Raw genomic sequence first — 7,746 nt, forward strand, 5'->3', positions numbered from 1 at the left:
CACACTCAGATTACACACTTGCACCCGCAGTGACCAGTGGCTAAGGGGGTCACTGCAGATTCCACATTGCCAGGCTCTCCGTGCACATCTGGGGTTCCCTATGTCAATAGAAACACACTCAGGTTTCCAAGTTCACTGGTCCGTTGCCATGGAAACATTCATTCTCCTAGAACTCGGCACAGGGTCTGACCCCTGTGGTGCAGGCGAGGAGAGGAGAGACAGGAGGTGACAAACAGAATAGAGGGAGGAGGCTGGTGGGATCTTTCTGGGTCTAGGTGACTCCTTACTCTCGTTCCCGGGGGATCCCCTGTGCTCTCCCCTCTACCCCAGTAGATCTCTCTAGGCCAGGAGAGTGGGGAAGAGATGTCGGAACAGGTACATGGCTAGAACTCTGTGGAGGGTGCTTGATCACTGCCTGAATCCCCGATGGGCATTGAGAGGGATTAGCTTTGGAATGGGGGCTGAGGTCTAGCCCTGTGCCCCACACCCAGACCATCTTGGGGACCCTGGGCAGCCCTCCAAACCTGAAGGGCTCCCTGGGCTAAAATAGCCTCAGGCCTGGAGCTGCTTCAGCTAACTCCCCCTCCCTTTCTTGTGAGAGCCCCACACCCGGAGAACCTGCTTAAAATGGATTAAAAAAAAAAAAGGGATTTCCAGGCCGTGACATCAGAGGAAAGCCAGCAGCTCCAGCCTGTGTCAGCTCTTCCTTATCAGCAGAGCTGAAGGCCAGCCTTGCTCAGCCTGGAGGAGAGGGGGTTAGGTAGAGGAGGGAGGGGTTCCGAGGGCTCCAGTCCCCATAGAGGTGGCCTTTGGAATGATAGAGTCTGTTTCCAAGACAAAAGCTATGGCCGGCTTTGCCATTGCCCTAAATATCAGCCAGTACATGGTCATCTCCCTCACAAATTCCCCCCAGTTTTTCCTTCTCCGAGCCGAGTCAGGCCCACACAGAGGAGAAGGGCACCTTAAGTCTTAGAGCCCTTTGAGTTCTGCAGAGCTTGTCCCATCCCTGGGCTGGAGGCAGCCAGGCGTGGGAGGGATGCCTGCAAGGAGGGGAAAAGTCCACTAGATGGCGCAGCCCACTGCCAGTGTGGGGTTCCCGGGCCCCTGCAGGAGACAGTCTTTCCTTCAGCAGCCAGTCAGCTTAAGGCTTGAGGTCTGGTGAGCAAGGTGTTCATGCCTCACTCCGCAGAGTTGAAGTTCCATGAAGAAAGCATCCTTGTGAGTGGGGAGGACAGCTATAGATTCTCAAACAATCATTTCCTAGTGCCAGTCTGCGTGCACAGAAGATGGTCAAACCATCTGAGGGGGTCTTTGGGGGAGGATCAAGCACCTCCGGGGAAATTGCCAAGCCGACCCTGGAAGGACCCTACCACCCAAGAGGCTGAACCTGGGCTCCTGAAATGGTATCTAGAGAGGCTGCTGGAGCTATTTCTGGATCAGGTCTGGAGAGAGACCCAAGAGGTGACAAGAGGTAGGGAAGTTGGGAAGGACAATTTGTGCCCAGAGGGAGGGAAGCGCCCTAGCTGCAGAATTCCTGACAGCCTGCCTCCAGGTTCCCCTGTCCCCTGCCCTTTCCTTTCTATTCATCTGGGCTACAAGAGGGCTAAAAAACAGGAGACAAAGACACTCATCTCCAAACCCTGGAATCCCAAGGTGTTTGTCCACAAGCCAGGGCTGAGGCTCCCCACTGACCTACCTTTTCCTGACCTCTTTCCCAGACTGACCCTCCCAGCCCTGCATCCCTAATGAATCACCCTCTCCCTTTGCCCCAGCCAGCCGAGTGATCAATAAATAATGCTGCCTGAAATATTGATGGCGAGTTTTACACCAACATCCCTTCGCCGTGCCTGTCATTGGGCACAATGACAGAGAGCTGATGGAGAAATGCATGGCCCCCCAGGGAGCTCTTTCCTGTCTCTGCCAAGGAAGCTCTTTGCCAAGATTTCGACCTGTTACCATCTCAGCCAGAAAAAGATCATGATTCATTGCCATTAGGTAAGAAGAGGACAGGTCTCCAGAGACAGACTCAGCCAGCCCCCCAGGGAAAGGTGAGGTAAGCTAAACCAAACAGAGACCCTTCTTGATTCCTTTGTCTCCTCTGATGAAACTGGGAGCCCATTTCCTCTGTTCCATGTCCATCTTGGACCTGCCAGGTGCAGCTTTCTGTTTGGCGAATCAGGAGACCTGCAGCTTCCCTGTCCCCCTGCCTCGACCTTTCAGAGCCTGAGTTGAAGGCTCGGAAGACTCTGCTCCCAGCTTTCTCTGGTCTCCTCCTTCTCATCTGCTTTGTTCTCCATGGAAGGAGGGGAAGAGGGAGGAAGAGGAAGCAGTGGAAGCTCTTAGCCCGCTTGAACCCATCTAGTGGGCTTCTGAGGGCAGTGCCCTCCTTTGGGGATGCCAGGCCTGCTCAAATCTTTTTTGTTTGTTTGTGGTTTTTTTCTTTTCTTTTCTTTTTTTTTTTTTTTTTTTTTTTGCTTTTTAGGGCCATGCCTGTGGCATGTGGAAGTCCCTGGGCTAGGGGTCAAATTGGAGCTGCAGCTGCCGCCTTCCCCACAGCCACAGCAACACGGGATCTGAGCCACATCTGCGACTTACACCGCAGCTCATGGCTCATCCGCAACCCACTGAGAGAAGCCAGGGATCCAATCTGCATCGTCAGGGATACTAGTCAGATTCATTTCCGCTGAGCCACGGTGGGAGCTCCCCACTCACATCTTTGATCCCGAAGTGCCTTCTGCCCAAGCCCTCCTGTTTCCTGCTTCACTTGATCAGCTTTTGCATATGCTTCAAGTCTCAGCTTAGATGTGGCTCCCCCACCTCACCCCATCCAGGCCTCCGTGGCATTCTGCTCACTTCCCTGACAGCAAACATCCCCCTGTTTGGTCATTGCCTGTTTCACCCCCCAGAATGAAAGCCAGGGCATCAGGGATAGGTCTGCCTGGTTCACCACTGTTTCCCCAGCATCTACCACAGGGCCTGGCACACAATAAGAACTCTGCACATTTTTCTGGAATGTTCGAATGATGGCTCTGCATCATTCTTTCACTCCTGGAAAAATACCAACCTTTCAACCCCTGCATCTCTCTGCTGAGCTGTTTGCCTGCATCTGAGGACGGGTATCTGTGCAAAGCGGCAGCTGTCCAGATCAGCCCCCCTCCCCTGACCCCCCCACCGCGTGTGCTCATGCTCACTTGCTCTGCTTTTCTCTCTCACACACACAGATGGGAGTCAGCTTTCCAGCCACATTCAGTTCTCACTTTAATTCAAAAGCTAAATTGGGAAGAAGAGCAGCTTCACACTCCCAATTTAGCCTGGGAGAGAAAAAGGGAGACAGCCTGGATGTTGCCAGGGAAAGAAGAAAGTTGAGTCTGGGGTGGGTAGTGGCGGTAAACGTAGCGAGCCTGAGAGAGGACAACGAAACCCCAGTACCCAGCTCCTAAAAATAAACCATCCAGAGCTATGGCCCTGGGGTGACCCCTGAAAAGCCTCTTTCCTATACCAGCGCCACCTTTCCTGGCAGTACCCTAGTCTAGGAGGTGGAGGAGACTTGGGTTATCAAAACTTTCCCAAGTCGGAGAAGTTTCTGTCATGGCTCAGCAGTTAACAAACCTGTCTAGTATCCATGAGTCCGCAGGTTCCATCCTTGGCCTCGTGGGCTAAGGATCTGACGTTGTCGTGGGCTGTGGTATAGGCTGGTATCTGTAGCTCTGATTTGATCCCTAGCCTGCGAACTTCCATATGCTGCTGGTGTGGCCCTAAAAAGACGAAAAAAAAAAAAAAAAATCCCAAGAGGAAGATGCAATTGCTTTGGTCACTAATAGTAGGAACCAGAAAGTAGGACTTTTTTTGGCCACACTGTGGCATGTGGAAATTCCTGGGCCAGGGATCAAACCCACACTATAGCAGCAACCTGAGCCACTGCAGTGACAATGCTGGATTCTTAGCTTACTGTCCCACAAGGGAACTCCCAGAAAGTCCTTCTTAGATCTAACTTTTTTTTCTTTTCTTCCTTCCTTTTTTTTTTTTTTTTTTTTTAATCTTTTCAGGGCCACACCCGAGGCATATGGAAGTTCCCAGGCTAGGGGTGGAATCAGAGTTGTAGTGGCCGGCCTACATCTACTGCCACAGCAATACCAGATCCGAGCCACATCTGCGATCTGCACCAGAGCCCACGGCAATGCCAGATCCTTAATCCACTGAGCAAGGCAAGGGATTGAACCTGAGTCCTCATGGGCACTAGTCCGATTCGTTAACCCTTGAGCCATGACAGGAACTCCCTTGGATCTAACTTTAATCCCTCTGGTAATTTCCGAGATGAAGGATGAATAAAAACAGAATCCATAAACTGATACTTGCTAACATTCATAGCAGCAATATTTGCAATAGTTAAAAAGTAGAAACTGGAGTTCCTGTCGTGGTGCAGCGGAAATGAATCCGACTAGGAATCATGAGGTTTCAGGTTCGATCCATGGTCTTGCTCAGTGGGTTAAGGATCCAGCGTTGCCGTGAGCTCTGATGTAGGTCAAAGACGCAGCTCGGATCTGGCATTGCGGTGGCTGTGGCGTAGGCCGGCAGCAACAGCTCCAATTCGACCCTTGGCCTGAGAACCTCCCTATACCATGAGTGCAGCCCCAAAAAGAAAAAAAAAAAGTTCTTCATATGGATACTGGTGACAGTTGCACAAAATTGCAGACGTACTTAATGCCACTGACTAGAACACTTAGAAATGGTTAAAATGGTAAATTTTATGTTACGTATATTTTACCACAAGATATTTTTGAAAAATACAATGAGCCCAGTGTCAGCGTCAAGACACTGTCATCCTGCCGTGATGGCTCTTCTCGGTGGCTTGACCAGAGGGAAACGGGCTCCTTTCAGTTCTCTGCCCAGAGCGAAGTGAAGACGCTCTGGGGTGTTTCTGGGCATAAGACCTAACTCTGCCTCCCCCTTTTCACCACTTGTCAGTGAGATAATCTGCGTGGAAGCTCTGTCCCCTGGCTCCGGGGCCAACTTCCTCTTCAGTCACTCATTTGGACTTTGCCCTGAAACAGGGTTCCCGTGTGGACCAGACAGGAGGAGAGTTGGTGGAGGAAGAGAGGCCCTTCCATCCAGCCTCACTAACTACCCTGTTGCTTGGTTGGGCTGGGCTGCCCCCCGGGTACATTTGGGTGTCGGTTTTTCTTGTTCTCTGCCTCTGACTGCGAGGCCCTGCAGAGCAGCTCTGGGATAGCTGGTGCTGGTGCCCCCAGACGTCCCCTCTCCTGCATGACCGCGTGTGTCCTGGTTGTTGGCTGTCGGACTGCCTGGGAACCCCTTCCACGGGCGGAGCTGGATGAGGGGCTCCCACAGTCACTGTGCTTCCCCCATGACTGTTCCAAGGGCTGTTTACTTGTCTGTCTCCCCGCCCCCCGGGCTTTGAACTACCAACGAGGGAAACCCCACCTTTCCACTGCCTAGAGTGGAGCAGTGGTAAGTAATTGTTGAAGGAATGCATTGAAATGATGTGCTTACAGGTCTGCCTCCCCTGTTCCGTTGGACTCAAGAAGCCCGGTAGCATGAAAGCTTTGCCTGATTCCTTCTGAGGCCCCAGAGAACAGCTCTTAGGATGAGCTGGGGTTCAGCCAGAGGCTTCTGAAGCCAGACCGTCTAGATGAGAACCCTGGCTCTACCGTTGCCAGATTCTCTAACCTTGAGCCAGTTACCTCTCTGAGCCTTGCTCATCACTGACATGGGGGTGAGAATGGACCCTATTTCCTAAGGCACTGTAAGGACAAATGCCTGTCACATGTTAAGTGTGTCTTGGGGGCAGGGTGGGGAAGGGGAAAAGCATCCAGAGCTTGAGGAAAACCAGAGGGAACAAGCACCAGCGCTCATTTCAGCATCCTGGTGTTTAGAGGGAGGGGATGGTGAGGTCAGTGCCCGAACGGGGTGACCCCAGGGGCGGCCTGCCCCCTCCCCCACCCTCCCCCAGGGTCTGCAGAGTCCAAGCTCACCCACCACGAAGCTGAGCAGCCCCTGCACTGGGCGGTGGTGAGGGGCCAGAAATAACCGCCGTTGCTATTCCTGCCTTTCTGGGCTGGATGGGAACGCTGCCTTTCTAGTCTAAAGGCTGCTCTAGACTTCCTGCACATCCGCGGGCTCTTATGTAACGCTCCCCTCCCTCTGCCTGCCCAACGAGCTTCCAGAGATTTCTGCAGCCAGCTTTGCTGCACACTCAGCTGGGGGTAGGGGGAGCAAGGAAGCCACTACAGGACGGATTGTCCTCTAAGCCCAAGGCTGAAGGATGACATCCAGGCACAGCAGCCTCCTTCGGCATCTGCTGGGCGCTCTGGGGCAGGGAGGACCCGAGAGCACCGAGCACCGTCTAAATGTGTTCCTACCTCATTTAGTGGAGTTCCTACCACTCCCTCTTCCCGTAAGGGGCCCTCTGTGCCACCTCCCCAGGTATGATGCCCCAGTGACTTCCACTCAGGCCTCACCTAACTCTGTCCTGCACATGAGACCTCGGGCAGACTTGAGGACAGCAGCCCAGACCCCAATCTCCTAGGCAGACCCCCTACCTGGGCCAAATCCTCCATGGGCTCTTCCCTGTAGCCCTGACCCATCCCGAGGGTGCAGGCCAGGCACCTCTTCGGAGCCCAGAGCACGCCTCTCCCTCAGGCCTCAGCAGCACTCGGCACCCCTCTCCGCCCAGCCCTGGGCTCAGGGTCTCCTCAGGCACCCAGTTTCCCCAGAGACGAGATGGCTTCGCCCCGCAACACTCCAGGCTGGCTGTCTCTCCCTCCCCTTCTCCACGCGCTCAGTGCACCCGCTGGCCTACCCCATGCCTGGTCTCTTCATATCTCTTCTCTCAAGACCCTTCCTGGGCAGGAGCAGAGCTGCCCCCAGACCCATGGAAGGCCAGGCCCTCCAGTTTCCGGCGGAACCCATCGGCCGGCGGAAAGTGTGACAGGCACCCCAGACAGAACCAGAGAGAGAGTCACTTCCTGAGCCCTGGGCTGGCCACAGTGGTGGCAAACCACGATCTATCAGAGCAACACGTGTGGGTGCTGACGTCGCCCGGGGGTGGCGAGGAGGAAGCGGCGATGGAAAAAGGGCTTGCTTTCCTCGGAGAGCTGCAGTCTGCTCAGTCCTGGGTCCGCGGTCTGAGACGTGATGGGTCCCACCGGCTTTCTCCCAGAGCCTCAGCTGTCATGAACCAGCTCGGCTCTCCTCTCACTTCTGCCTCCTCCTCTCTGGTTTGTGAGGAAAGTCTGAGCACAGACAGCAGCTCAGACCTGCAGACCTTCCAAGGACCCCTCACTTTTTCCATCAGCCACCAGAGGGTGAGGTGTGAGAGTCCCAGACTCAAGCTAAGCCTCCCTGAGGCCCTGCAGACACCGGGGCCAGGGTGCAGGCGTGGATCAGAGCCTTCCTTCCCCCAAGCTGGTTTCCTTTAGGCCCCAGGCCTGTTGTCTCATCTGGGTGGTTGGTCACAAGCCGGGTGCTCATCAACCCAAACTGAGATTTGGTTCCTTGGGAGGGGCCAGTTTTTTCACCATGTCTTTTTTTTTTTTTTTTTTTCTTTTTGGCTACGCCTGTGGCATATGGAAGGTCTCAGGCTAGGGGGTCACATTGGAGCCTACACAACAGCCATGGCAACACTGGATCTGAGCTGCATCTGTGACCTCCACCACAGTTTGCAGCAACACCAGATCCTTAACCCACTGAGCGAAGCCTGGGATCCTACCCACATCCTCACGGACA

The sequence above is a fragment of the Sus scrofa genome, chromosome 2 (assembly GCF_054392235.1).
Source record: "Sus scrofa isolate SSC_HxYL_T2T_F1_AM1 chromosome 2, Sscrofa_HxYL_maternal_Yorkshire_Landrace_v2.0, whole genome shotgun sequence".
NCBI classification, from domain to species: Eukaryota; Metazoa; Chordata; class Mammalia; order Artiodactyla; family Suidae; genus Sus; species Sus scrofa.